Source organism: Mus musculus, chromosome X (assembly GCF_000001635.26).
Source record: "Mus musculus strain C57BL/6J chromosome X, GRCm38.p6 C57BL/6J".
Taxonomy (NCBI): domain Eukaryota; kingdom Metazoa; phylum Chordata; class Mammalia; order Rodentia; family Muridae; genus Mus; species Mus musculus.
In genome coordinates this window covers 146898232-146911554 of record NC_000086.7, presented here as the reverse complement: position 1 = coordinate 146911554, position 13323 = coordinate 146898232, and the positions used below count along the sequence as shown (strand labels likewise).

The following is a 13323-nucleotide window of genomic DNA, read 5'->3' as shown; positions in this document are numbered from 1 at the left end:
TCCCTGGATATGGCAGTCTCTACATGGTCCATCCTTTCATCTCAGCTCCAAACTTTGTTTCTGTAACTCCTTCCATGGGTGTTTTGTTCCCAATTCTAAGGAGGGGCATAGTGTCCACACTTCAGTCTTCATTCTTCTTGAGTTTCATATGTTTAGCAAATTGTACCTTATATCTTGGGAATCCTAGGTTTGGGGCTAATATCCACTTATCAGTGAGTACATATTGTGTGAGTTCCTTTGTGAATGTGTTACCTCACTCAGGATGATGCCCTCCAGGTCCATCCATTTGGCTAGGAATTTCATAAATTCATTCTTTTTAATAGCTGAGTAGTACTCCATTGTGTAGATGTACCACATTTTCTGTATCCATTCCTCTGTTGAGGGGCATCTGGGTTCTTTCCAGCTTCTGGCTATTATAAATAAGGCTGCTATGAACATTGTGGAGCATGTGTCCTTCTTACCAGTTGGGGCATCTTCTGGATATATGCCCAGGAGAGGTATTGCTGGATCCTCCGGTAGTACTATGTCCAATTTTCTGAGGAACCGCCAGATTGATTTCCAGAGTGGTTGTAGAAGCCTGCAATCCCACCAACAATGGAGGAGTGTTTCTCTTTCTCCACATCCAAGCCAGCTTCTGCTGTCACCTGAATTTTTGATCTTAGCCATTCTGATTGGTGTGAGGTGGAATCTCAGGGTTGTTTTGGTTTGCATTTCCCTGATGATTAAGGATGTTGAACATTTTTTCAGGTGCTTCTCTGCCATTCGGTATTCCTCAGGTGAGAATTCTTTGTTCAGTTCTGAGCCCCATTTTTTAATGGGGTTGTTCGATTTTCTGAAGTCCACCTTCTTGAGTTCTTTATATATGTTGGATATTAGTCCCCTATCTGATTTAGGATAGGTAAAGATCCTTTCCCAATCTGTTGGTGGTCTTTTTGTCTTATTGACGGTGTCTTTTGCCTTGCAGAAACTTTGGAGTTTCATTAGGTCCCATTTGTCAATTCTCGATCTTACAGCACATGCCATTGCTGTTCTGTTCAGGAATTTTTCCCCTGTGCCCATATATTCAAGGCTTTTCCCCACTTTCTCCTCTATAAGTTTCAGTGTTTCTGGTTTTATGTGAAGTTCCTTGATCCACTTAGATTTGACCTTAGTACAAGGAGATAAGTATGGATCGATTCGCATTCTTCTACATGATAACAACCAGTTGTGCCAGCACCAATTGTTGAAAAAGCTGTCTTTCTTCCACTGGATGGTTTTAGCTCCCTTGTGGAAGATCAAGTGACCATAGGTGTGTGGGTTCATTTCTGGGTCTTCAATTCTATTCCATTGGTCTACTTGTCTGTTTCTATACCAGTACCATGCAGTTTTTACCACAATTGCTCTGTAGTAAAGCTTTAGGTCAGGCATGGTGATTCCACCAGAGGTTCTTTTATCCTTGAGAAGACTTTTTGCTATCCTAGGTTTTTTGTTATTCCAGATGAATTTGCAAATTGCTCCTTCTAATTCATTGAAGAATTGAGTTGGAATTTTGATGGGGATTGCATTGAATCTGTAGATTGCTTTTGGCAAGATAGCCATTTTTACAATGTTGATCCCGCCAATCCATGAGCATGGGAGAACTTTCCATCTTCTGAGATCTTCTTTAATTTCTTTCTTCAGAGATTTGAAGTTTTTATCATACAGATCTTTCACCTCCTTGGTTAGAGTCACACCAAGATATTTTATACTATTTGTGACTATTGAGAAGGGTGTTGTTTCCCTAATTTCTTTCTCAGCCTGTTTATTCTTTTTATAGAGAAAGGCCATTGACTTGTTTGAGTTTATTTTATATCCAGCTACTTCACTGAAGCTGTTTATCAGGTTTAGGAGTTCTCTGGTAGAATTTTTAGGGTCATTTATATATACTATCATACCATCTGCAAAAAGTGATATTTTGACTTCCTCTTTTCCAATTTGAATCCCCTTGATCTCCTTTTGTTGTCGAATTGCTCTGGCTAATACTTCAAGTACTATGTTGAAAAGGTGGGGAGAAAGTTGGCAGCCTTGTCTAGTCCCTGATTTTAGTGGGATTGCTTCCAGCTTCTCTCCATTTACTTTGATGTTGGCTACTGGTTTGCTGTAGATTGCTTTTATCATGTTTAGGTATGGGCCTTGAATTCCTGATCTTTCCAAAACTTTTATCATGAATGGGTGTTGGATCTTGTCAAATGCTTTTTCTGCATCTAACGAGATGATCATGTGGTTTTTGTCTTTGAGTTTGTTTATATAATGGATTACATTGATGGATTTTCGTATATTAAACCATCCCTGCATTCCTGGAATAAAACCTACTTGGTCAGGATGGATGATTGCTTTAATATGTTCTTGGATTCGGTTAGCAAGAATTTTATTGAGGATTTTTGCATCGATATTCATAAGAGAAATTGGTCTGAAGTTCTCTATCTTTGTTGAGTCTTTCTGTGGTTTAGGTATCAGAGTAATAGTGGCTTCATAAAATGAGTTGGGTAGAGTACCTTCTACTTCTATTTTGTGAAATAGTTTGTGGAGAACTGGAATTAGATCTTCTTTGAAGGTCTGATAGAACTCTGCACTAAACCCATCTGGTCCTGGGCTTTTTTTGGCTGGGAGACTATTAATAACTGCTCCTATTTCTTTAGGTGATATGGGACTGTTTAGATGGTCAACTTGATCCTGACTCAACTTTGGTACCTGGTATCTGTCCAGAAATTTGTCCATTTCGTCCAGGTTTTCCAGTTTTGTTGAGTATAACCTTTTGTAGAAGGATCTGATGGTGTTTTGGATTTCTTCAGGATCTGTTGTTATGTCTCCCTTTTCATTTCTGATTTTGTTAATTAGGATTTTGTCCCTGTGCCCTTTAGTGAGTCTAGCTAAGGGTTTATCTATCTTGTTGATTTTCTCAAAGAACCAACTCCTCATTTGATTAATTCTTTGAATATTTCTTCTTGTTTCCACTTGGTTGATTTCACCCCTGAGTTTGGTTATTTCCTGCCGTCTACTCCTCTTGGGTGAATTTGCTTCCTTTTTTTCTAGAGCTTTTAGATGTGTTGTCAAGCTGCTAGTATGTGCTCTCTCCCGTTTCTTCTTGGAGGCACTCAGAGCTATGAGTTTCCCTCTTAGAAATGCTTTCATTGTGTCCCATAGGTTTGGGTACGTTGTGGCTTCATTTTCATTAAACTCTAAAAAGTCTTTAATTTCTTTCTTTATTCCTTCCTTGACCAAGGTATCATTGAGAAGAGTGTTGTTCAGTTTCCACGTGAATGTTGGCTTTCCATTATTTATGTTGTTATTGAAGATCAGTCTTAGGCCATGGTGGTCTGATAGGATACATGGGACAATTTCAATATTTTTGTATCTGTTGAGGCCTGTTTTGTGACCAATTATATGGTCAATTTTGGAGAAGGTCCCGTGAGGTGCTGAGAAGAAGGTATATCCTTTTGTTTTAGGATAAAATGTTCTGTAGATATCTGTCAGGTCCATTTGTTTCATAACTTCTGTTAGTTTCACTGTGTCCCTGTTTAGTTTCTGTTTCCACGATCTGTCCATTGATGAAAGTGGTGTGTTGAAGTCTCCCACTATTATTGTGTGAGGTGCAATGTGTGCTTTGAGCTTTACTAAAGTTTCTTTAATGAATGTGGCTGCCCTTGTATTTGGAGCATAGATATTCAGAATTGAGAGTTCCTCTTGGAGGATATTAGCTTTGATGTGTCTGAAGTGTCCCTCCTTTTCATCTTTCTGGACGTTTTGAGTTAGGATCTTTTTGCATTTTGTATTTTCTTTGACTGTTGTGTCGATGTTCTCTATGGAATCTTCTGCACCTGAGATTCTCTCTTCCATTTCTTGTATTCTGTTGCTGATGCTCGCATCTATGGTTCCAGATCTCTTTCCTAGGGTTTCTATCTCCAGCGTTGCCTTGCTTTGGGTTTTCTTTACTGTGTCTACTTTCCTTTTTAGTTCTAGTATGGTTTTGTTCATTTCCATTACCTGTTTGGATGTGTTTTCCTGTTTTTCTTTAAGGACTTCTACCTGTTTGGCTGTGTTTTCCTGCTTTTCTTTAAGGGCCTGTAACTCTTTAGCAGTGCTCTCCTGTAATTCTTTAAGTGACTTATGAAAGTCCTTCTTGATGTCCTCTATCATCATCATGAGAAATGTTTTTAAATCTGGGTCTAGATTTTCGGTTGTGTTGGGGTGCCCAGGACTAGGTGGGGTGGGAGTGCTGCGTTCTGATGATGGTGAGTGGTCTTGATTTCTGTTAGTAGGATTCTTACGTTTGCCTTTCGCCATCTGGTAATCTCTGGAGCTAGCTGTTATAGTTGTCTCTGTTAAGAGCTTGTTCTTCAGGTGACTCTGTTAGCCTCTATCAGCAGACCTGGGCGGGTAGCACTCTGCTTAGTTTCAGTGGGTAGAGTATTCTCTGCAGGAAAGCTCTCTTCTTGCAGGGAAGGTACCCAGATATCTGGTGTTCGAACTGGACTCCTGGCAGAAGTTGTGTTCCACTCACTAGAGGTCTTAGGATCCCTTGTGGAATCCTGTGTGGGCCCTTGGGGATGTCAGGCGACTCCACTGGCAAGGTAGCCCGGGGCTCGAGTGGAGCGGAAGGGGCTTGTGCCCCAGGTCAGGCCCGTGTACTCTGCTTCCCTATGTACTGCAGTCTCAGGTTCCGCGCGATTGGATTGGGGCCAGCGCTGTGTTCCACTCACCAGAGGTCTTAGGATCCCATGGGGAATCCTGTGTGGGCCCTTGCGGGTGTCAGGCAACTCCGCTGGCAAGGAAGCCTGGGGCTCGAGTGGAGTGGAAGGGGCTTTTTCATTAAGTATTTCTGTAACTACGTCTACATAGGTCATTACACATATGCTTGATGGACTTTCTTAATGTGGGATTAAGAAACTTTCTTGAAATTCTAATCAAACTTTTCAATAAGGAAAACAAAGAAAAGGTCACTTGACAAACCTAAGAGAAAAGGCAGAACTGTTTTATATAGTTAAACTGCAGAGCTTGTTACTGCCAACTGCCAACTTGACAGAATCTAGAGTTCCCTGAGACATATCTCTGCAAATGCCTGTGGGGTTTTCTCTTAAGTTTACCAAGGAGGAAGACCCATGTTCTGTGAATGGGGTGTATTACCCATGGCTGAGAGTCTAGACTATAAAATAGAAACATCCAGTTCTGCACTAACATGCAAATATTCACTTATGTTTCTTGCAATTTGTCCATCTTCAAGTTCCCCCTGCTTGATTTCTCTACCATGGTGGACAGTACCTTGAACTGTGAGCCCAAATAAGCCCCTCTCCATTAAGCTGATTTTATCACAGTAACAGGAAAAAGAAACAAGTAGAGATCCCGGACTGAATTCTTAGAGTAGGGTAAAAAAAACCCATATAGTTCTTAAGTCTGCCAGGTTATCATAACAATGCTTTTTCTTGCATTTAGCTTAAAGGTAAATAATACATGATATCATGTGATTTAATCTTTAGAGTTTTTATATTTCAGTAGATGAAACAATCTTGAATTTTTATTTAACTGTCAAAATCACTGATTGTAATTTTTGACTTTGCTAACAAAATTTAGCCACTCTGTGATATAATATCATTATCTTTAAAATTCAAATAACGCTTACTTCAAGGACTGTTGCAAGGAATCAGTGAAATGATCAAATAATCAAATTGCTTGTAAACTGTAGGCTGCTATTCAAATGTTATTCTGTGTAATTTTTATCCAACTGTGGATAGAATATAATTCATGTCACACTTTGTGACTTAGTCTAGGATAATACATATTAAAGCAAAGTCCTTATAATAATAACATCAATTCTGTGCTTGCTGTTAGACTATGGGATTGAACAATAGATGTTCTATAAAAGAAGACAAAGTCGCATAATGAAGGTAATGCAGAAACAAGACGCAAGTTATCTATTTAGAAGAAATAGGGGTGCCGGCAGGCTTTCATTTCTCATTTCACTCAGCATCTAAAATAATGAGTTTCATTGTGGCATTTTCACTGTTCTTTGTTCTTCTTTGCTGCACTCCTAGTTCTCTACCTTGTTATCCTTCCCAATGCTTGTTGGCACTATTCCTCCCTCTCCAGCCTCCATGCTTGCAAATCCCTCCTCCCCCACTTAAGATCTCTGTTCCCTATTAATTTTATGAACCATTCCTCTCACAGCTCCTCCAAAATATACAAGTTTCACTCAAGGTTTGGCATATGACGAGAGCACTCCTCTTTCTGAGCCTGACTTCCTCTACTTGTTATCATAATGTTTTCTTGTTTCATTTATTGTCAGGGAACATAGTATTTGCTTCTATGTTGTGACCATCTTTTTAAAAAGTATTTGAAAATGATCAGTTGAAGTAATGATGTAAATAATTTCCAGAAAGTTTCTAATAGAGACTGTTTGTTTTGTACAAGGTGCTTGGGATTAGAGAGAAATGATTAAAAGATATAAACGAGAATACATTTTGGTCAAGTAATTTATGAGTGAGTCCAGGTAATGCTCAGTAGGAAAAATAAGACTCCACATAGCACAGTGACTTGGAACTTGATTTGGAAAAGTTTTTGTTCTACATGTCAACAGGCACAAACCAGAAATTCATGTTTTGGATGTACAGTAAATTGTTTTCTTCAGTTTAGTAAAAAGAAACTGTATATTAGTAATTTGTTAAAATTATCAATTTATATGCAATTAATCACTATAAACATAAAAATAAGTCTTCAATATAAGTCTGTTCAGTTAGAAAAATGAAGGAAATAAACAGAGGACAGGTTAATATCATGAAGTTATTCTGTTCAATATCTTTTTTTTTCCTTTCCATTTTTTATTAGGTATTTAGCTCATTTACATTTCCAATGCTATACCAAAAGTCCCCCATACCCACCCACCCCACTCCCCTACCCGCCCACTCCCCCTTTTTGGCCCTGGCGTTCCCCTGTTCTGGGGCATATAAAGTTTGTGTGTCCAATGGGCCTCTCTTTCCAGTGATGGCCGACTAGGCCATCCTTTGATACATATGCAGCTAGAGTCAAGAGCTCCGGGGTACTGGTTAGTTCATAATGTTGATCCACCTATAGGGTTGCAGATCCCTTTAGCTCCTTGGGTACTTTCTCTAGCTCCTCCATTGGGAGCCCTGTGATCCATCCATTAGCTGACTGTGGGCATCCACTTCTGTGTTTGCTAGGCCCCGGCATAGTCTCACAAGAGACAGCTACATCTGGGTCCTTTCAATAAAATCTTGCTAGTGTATGCAATGATGTCAGCGTTTGGATGCTGATTATGGGGTGGATCCCTGGATATGGCAGTCTCTACATGGTCCATCCTTTCATCTCAGCTCCAAACTTTGTCTCTGTAACTCCTTCCAAGGGTGTTTTGTTCCCACTTCTAAGGAGGGGTATAGTGTCCACACTTCAGTCTTCATTTTTCTTGAGTTTCATGTGTTTAGGAAATTGTATCTTATATCTTGGGTATCCTAGGTTTTGGGCTAATATCCACTTATCAGTGAGTACATAGTGTGTGAGTTCCTTTGTGAATGTGTTACCTCACTCAGGATGATGCCCTCCAGGTCCATCCATTTGGCTAGGAATTTCATAAATTCATTCTTTTTAATAGCTGAGTAGTACTCCATTGTGTAGATGTACCACATTTTCTGTATCCATTCCTCTGTTGAGGGGCATCTGGGTTCTTTCCAGCTTCTGGCTATTATAAATAAGGCTGCTATGAACATTGTGGAGCATTTGTCCTTCTTACCAGTTGGGGAATCTTCTGGATATATGCCCAGGAGAGGTATTGCTGGATCCTGCGGTAGTACTATGTCCAATTTTCTGAGGAACCGCCAGACGGATTTCCAGAGTGGTTGTAAAAGCCTGCAATCCCACCAACAATGGAGGAGTGTTCCTCTTTCTCCACATCCTCGCCAGCATCTGCTGTCACCTGAATTTTTGATCTTAGACATTCTGACTGGTGTGAGGTAGAATCTCAGGGTTGTTTTGATTTGCATTTCCCTGATGATTAAGGATGTTGAACATTTTTTCAGGTGCTTCTCTGCCATTCGGTATTCCTCAGGTGAGAATTCTTTGTTCAGTTCTGAGCCCCATTTTTTAATGGGGTTATTTGATTTCCTGAGGTCCACCTTCTTGAGTTCTTTATATATGTTGGATATTAGTCCCCTATCTGATTTAGGATAGGTAAAGATCCTTTCCCAATCTGTTGGTGGTCTCTTTGTCTTATTGACGGTGTCTTTTGCCTTGCAGAAACTTTGGAGTTTCATTAGGTCCCATTTGTCAATTCTCGATCGTACAGCACAAGCCATTGCTGTTCTGTTCAGGAATTTTTCCCCTGTGCCCATATCTTCAAGGCTTTTCCCCACTTTCTCCTCTATAAGTTTCAGTGTCTCTGGTTTTATGTGAAGTTCTTTGATCCATTTAGATTTGACCTTAGTACAAGGAGATAAGTATGGATCGATTCGCATTCTTCTACATGATAACAACCAGTTGTGCCAGCACCAATTGTTGAAAAAGCTGTCTTTCTTCCACTGGATGGTTTTAGCTCCCTTGTGGAAGATCAAGTGACCATAGGTGTGTGGGTTCATTTCTGGGTCTTCAATTCTATTCCATTGGTCTACTTGTCTGTTTCTATACCAGTACCATGCAGTTTTTACCACAATTGCTCTGTAGTAAAGCTTTAGGTCAGGCATGGTGATTCCACCAGAGGTTCTTTTATCCTTGAGAAGACTTTTTGCTATCCTAGGTTTTTTGTTATTCCAGATGAATTTGCAAATTGCTCCTTCTAATTCATTGAAGAATTGAGTTGGAATTTTGATGGGGATTGCATTGAATCTGTAGATTGCTTTTGGCAAGATAGCCATTTTTACAATGTTGATCCCGCCAATCCATGAGCATGGGAGAACTTTCCATCTTCTGAGATCTTCTTTAATTTCTTTCTTCAGAGATTTGAAGTTTTTATCATACAGATCTTTCACCTCCTTGGTTAGAGTCACACCAAGATATTTTATACTATTTGTGACTATTGAGAAGGGTGTTGTTTCCCTAATTTCTTTCTCAGCCTGTTTATTCTTTTTATAGAGAAAGGCCATTGACTTGTTTGAGTTTATTTTATATCCAGCTACTTCACTGAAGCTGTTTATCAGGTTTAGGAGTTCTCTGGTAGAATTTTTAGGGTCATTTATATATACTATCATACCATCTGCAAAAAGTGATATTTTGACTTCCTCTTTTCCAATTTGAATCCCCTTGATCTCCTTTTGTTGTCGAATTGCTCTGGCTAATACTTCAAGTACTATGTTGAAAAGGTGGGGAGAAAGTTGGCAGCCTTGTCTAGTCCCTGATTTTAGTGGGATTGCTTCCAGCTTCTCTCCATTTACTTTGATGTTGGCTACTGGTTTGCTGTAGATTGCTTTTATCATGTTTAGGTATGGGCCTTGAATTCCTGATCTTTCCAAAACTTTTATCATGAATGGGTGTTGGATCTTGTCAAATGCTTTTTCTGCATCTAACGAGATGATCATGTGGTTTTTGTCTTTGAGTTTGTTTATATAATGGATTACATTGATGGATTTTCGTATATTAAACCATCCCTGCATTCCTGGAATAAAACCTACTTGGTCAGGATGGATGATTGCTTTAATATGTTCTTGGATTCGGTTAGCAAGAATTTTATTGAGGATTTTTGCATCGATATTCATAAGAGAAATTGGTCTGAAGTTCTCTATCTTTGTTGAGTCTTTCTGTGGTTTAGGTATCAGAGTAATAGTGGCTTCATAAAATGAGTTGGGTAGAGTACCTTCTACTTCTATTTTGTGAAATAGTTTGTGGAGAACTGGAATTAGATCTTCTTTGAAGGTCTGATAGAACTCTGCACTAAACCCATCTGGTCCTGGGCTTTTTTTGGCTGGGAGACTATTAATAACTGCTCCTATTTCTTTAGGTGATATGGGACTGTTTAGATGGTCAACTTGATCCTGACTCAACTTTGGTACCTGGTATCTGTCCAGAAATTTGTCCATTTCGTCCAGGTTTTCCAGTTTTGTTGAGTATAACCTTTTGTAGAAGGATCTGATGGTGTTTTGGATTTCTTCAGGATCTGTTGTTATGTCTCCCTTTTCATTTCTGATTTTGTTAATTAGGATTTTGTCCCTGTGCCCTTTAGTGAGTCTAGCTAAGGGTTTATCTATCTTGTTGATTTTCTCAAAGAACCAACTCCTCATTTGATTAATTCTTTGAATATTTCTTCTTGTTTCCACTTGGTTGATTTCACCCCTGAGTTTGGTTATTTCCTGCCGTCTACTCCTCTTGGGTGAATTTGCTTCCTTTTTTTCTAGAGCTTTTAGATGTGTTGTCAAGCTGCTAGTATGTGCTCTCTCCCGTTTCTTCTTGGAGGCACTCAGAGCTATGAGTTTCCCTCTTAGAAATGCTTTCATTGTGTCCCATAGGTTTGGGTACGTTGTGGCTTCATTTTCATTAAACTCTAAAAAGTCTTTAATTTCTTTCTTTATTCCTTCCTTGACCAAGGTATCATTGAGAAGAGTGTTGTTCAGTTTCCACGTGAATGTTGGCTTTCCATTATTTATGTTGTTATTGAAGATCAGTCTTAGGCCATGGTGGTCTGATAGGATACATGGGACAATTTCAATATTTTTGTATCTGTTGAGGCCTGTTTTGTGACCAATTATATGGTCAATTTTGGAGAAGGTCCCGTGAGGTGCTGAGAAGAAGGTATATCCTTTTGTTTTAGGATAAAATGTTCTGTAGATATCTGTCAGGTCCATTTGTTTCATAACTTCTGTTAGTTTCACTGTGTCCCTGTTTAGTTTCTGTTTCCACGATCTGTCCATTGATGAAAGTGGTGTGTTGAAGTCTCCCACTATTATTGTGTGAGGTGCAATGTGTGCTTTGAGCTTTACTAAAGTTTCTTTAATGAATGTGGCTGCCCTTGTATTTGGAGCATAGATATTCAGAATTGAGAGTTCCTCTTGGAGGATATTAGCTTTGATGTGTCTGAAGTGTCCCTCCTTTTCATCTTTCTGGACGTTTTGAGTTAGGATCTTTTTGCATTTTGTATTTTCTTTGACTGTTGTGTCGATGTTCTCTATGGAATCTTCTGCACCTGAGATTCTCTCTTCCATTTCTTGTATTCTGTTGCTGATGCTCGCATCTATGGTTCCAGATCTCTTTCCTAGGGTTTCTATCTCCAGCGTTGCCTTGCTTTGGGTTTTCTTTACTGTGTCTACTTTCCTTTTTAGTTCTAGTATGGTTTTGTTCATTTCCATTACCTGTTTGGATGTGTTTTCCTGTTTTTCTTTAAGGACTTCTACCTGTTTGGCTGTGTTTTCCTGCTTTTCTTTAAGGGCCTGTAACTCTTTAGCAGTGCTCTCCTGTAATTCTTTAAGTGACTTATGAAAGTCCTTCTTGATGTCCTCTATCATCATCATGAGAAATGTTTTTAAATCTGGGTCTAGATTTTCGGTTGTGTTGGGGTGCCCAGGACTAGGTGGGGTGGGAGTGCTGCGTTCTGATGATGGTGAGTGGTCTTGATTTCTGTTAGTAGGATTCTTACGTTTGCCTTTCGCCATCTGGTAATCTCTGGAGCTAGCTGTTATAGTTGTCTCTGTTAAGAGCTTGTTCTTCAGGTGACTCTGTTAGCCTCTATCAGCAGACCTGGGCGGGTAGCACTCTGCTTAGTTTCAGTGGGTAGAGTATTCTCTGCAGGAAAGCTCTCTTCTTGCAGGGAAGGTACCCAGATATCTGGTGTTCGAACTGGACTCCTGGCAGAAGTTGTGTTCCACTCACTAGAGGTCTTAGGATCCCTTGTGGAATCCTGTGTGGGCCCTTGGGGGTGTCAGGCGACTCCACTGGCAAGGTAGCTCGGGGCTCGAGTGGAGCGGAAGGGGCTTGTGCCCCAGGTCAGGCCCGTGTACTCTGCTTCCCTATGTACTGCAGTCTCAGGTTCCGCGCGATTGGATTGGGGCCAGCGCTGTGTTCCACTCACCAGAGGTCTTAGGATCCCATGGGGAATCCTGTGTGGGCCCTTGCGGGTGTCAGGCAACTCCGCTGGCAAGGAAGCCTGGGGCTCGAGTGGAGTGGAAGGGGCTTTTTCATTAAGTATTTCTGTAACTACGTCTACATAGGTCATTACACATATGCTTGATGGACTTTCTTAATGTGGGATTAAGAAACTTTCTTGAAATTCTAATCAAACTTTTCAATAAGGAAAACAAAGAAAAGGTCACTTGACAAACCTAAGAGAAAAGGCAGAACTGTTTTATATAGTTAAACTGCAGAGCTTGTTACTGCCAACTGCCAACTTGACAGAATCTAGAGTTCCCTGAGACATATCTCTGCAAATGCCTGTGGGGTTTTCTCTTAAGTTTACCAAGGAGGAAGACCCATGTTCTGTGAATGGGGTGTATTACCCATGGCTGAGAGTCTAGACTATAAAATAGAAACATCCAGTTCTGCACTAACATGCAAATATTCACTTATGTTTCTTGCAATTTGTCCATCTTCAAGTTCCCCCTGCTTGATTTCTCTACCATGGTGGACAGTACCTTGAACTGTGAGCCCAAATAAGCCCCTCTCCATTAAGCTGATTTTATCACAGTAACAGGAAAAAGAAACAAGTAGAGATCCCGGACTGAATTCTTAGAGTAGGGTAAAAAAAACCCATATAGTTCTTAAGTCTGCCAGGTTATCATAACAATGCTTTTTCTTGCATTTAGCTTAAAGGTAAATAATACATGATATCATGTGATTTAATCTTTAGAGTTTTTATATTTCAGTAGATGAAACAATCTTGAATTTTTATTTAACTGTCAAAATCACTGATTGTAATTTTTGACTTTGCTAACAAAATTTAGCCACTCTGTGATATAATATCATTATCTTTAAAATTCAAATAACGCTTACTTCAAGGACTGTTGCAAGGAATCAGTGAAATGATCAAATAATCAAATTGCTTGTAAACTGTAGGCTGCTATTCAAATGTTATTCTGTGTAATTTTTATCCAACTGTGGATAGAATATAATTCATGTCACACTTTGTGACTTAGTCTAGGATAATACATATTAAAGCAAAGTCCTTATAATAATAACATCAATTCTGTGCTTGCTGTTAGACTATGGGATTGAACAATAGATGTTCTATAAAAGAAGACAAAGTCGCATAATGAAGGTAATGCAGAAACAAGACGCAAGTTATCTATTTAGAAGAAATAGGGGTGCCGGCAGGCTTTCATTTCTCATTTCACTCAGCATCTAAAATAATGAGTTTCATTGTGGCATTTTCACTGTTCTTTGTTC

General features: G+C 39.5%; 1 pseudogene; it reads left to right on the top strand.

Moving 5' to 3' along the window:
- On the top strand, positions 379-8071 carry Gm18174 (predicted gene, 18174; annotated as a pseudogene).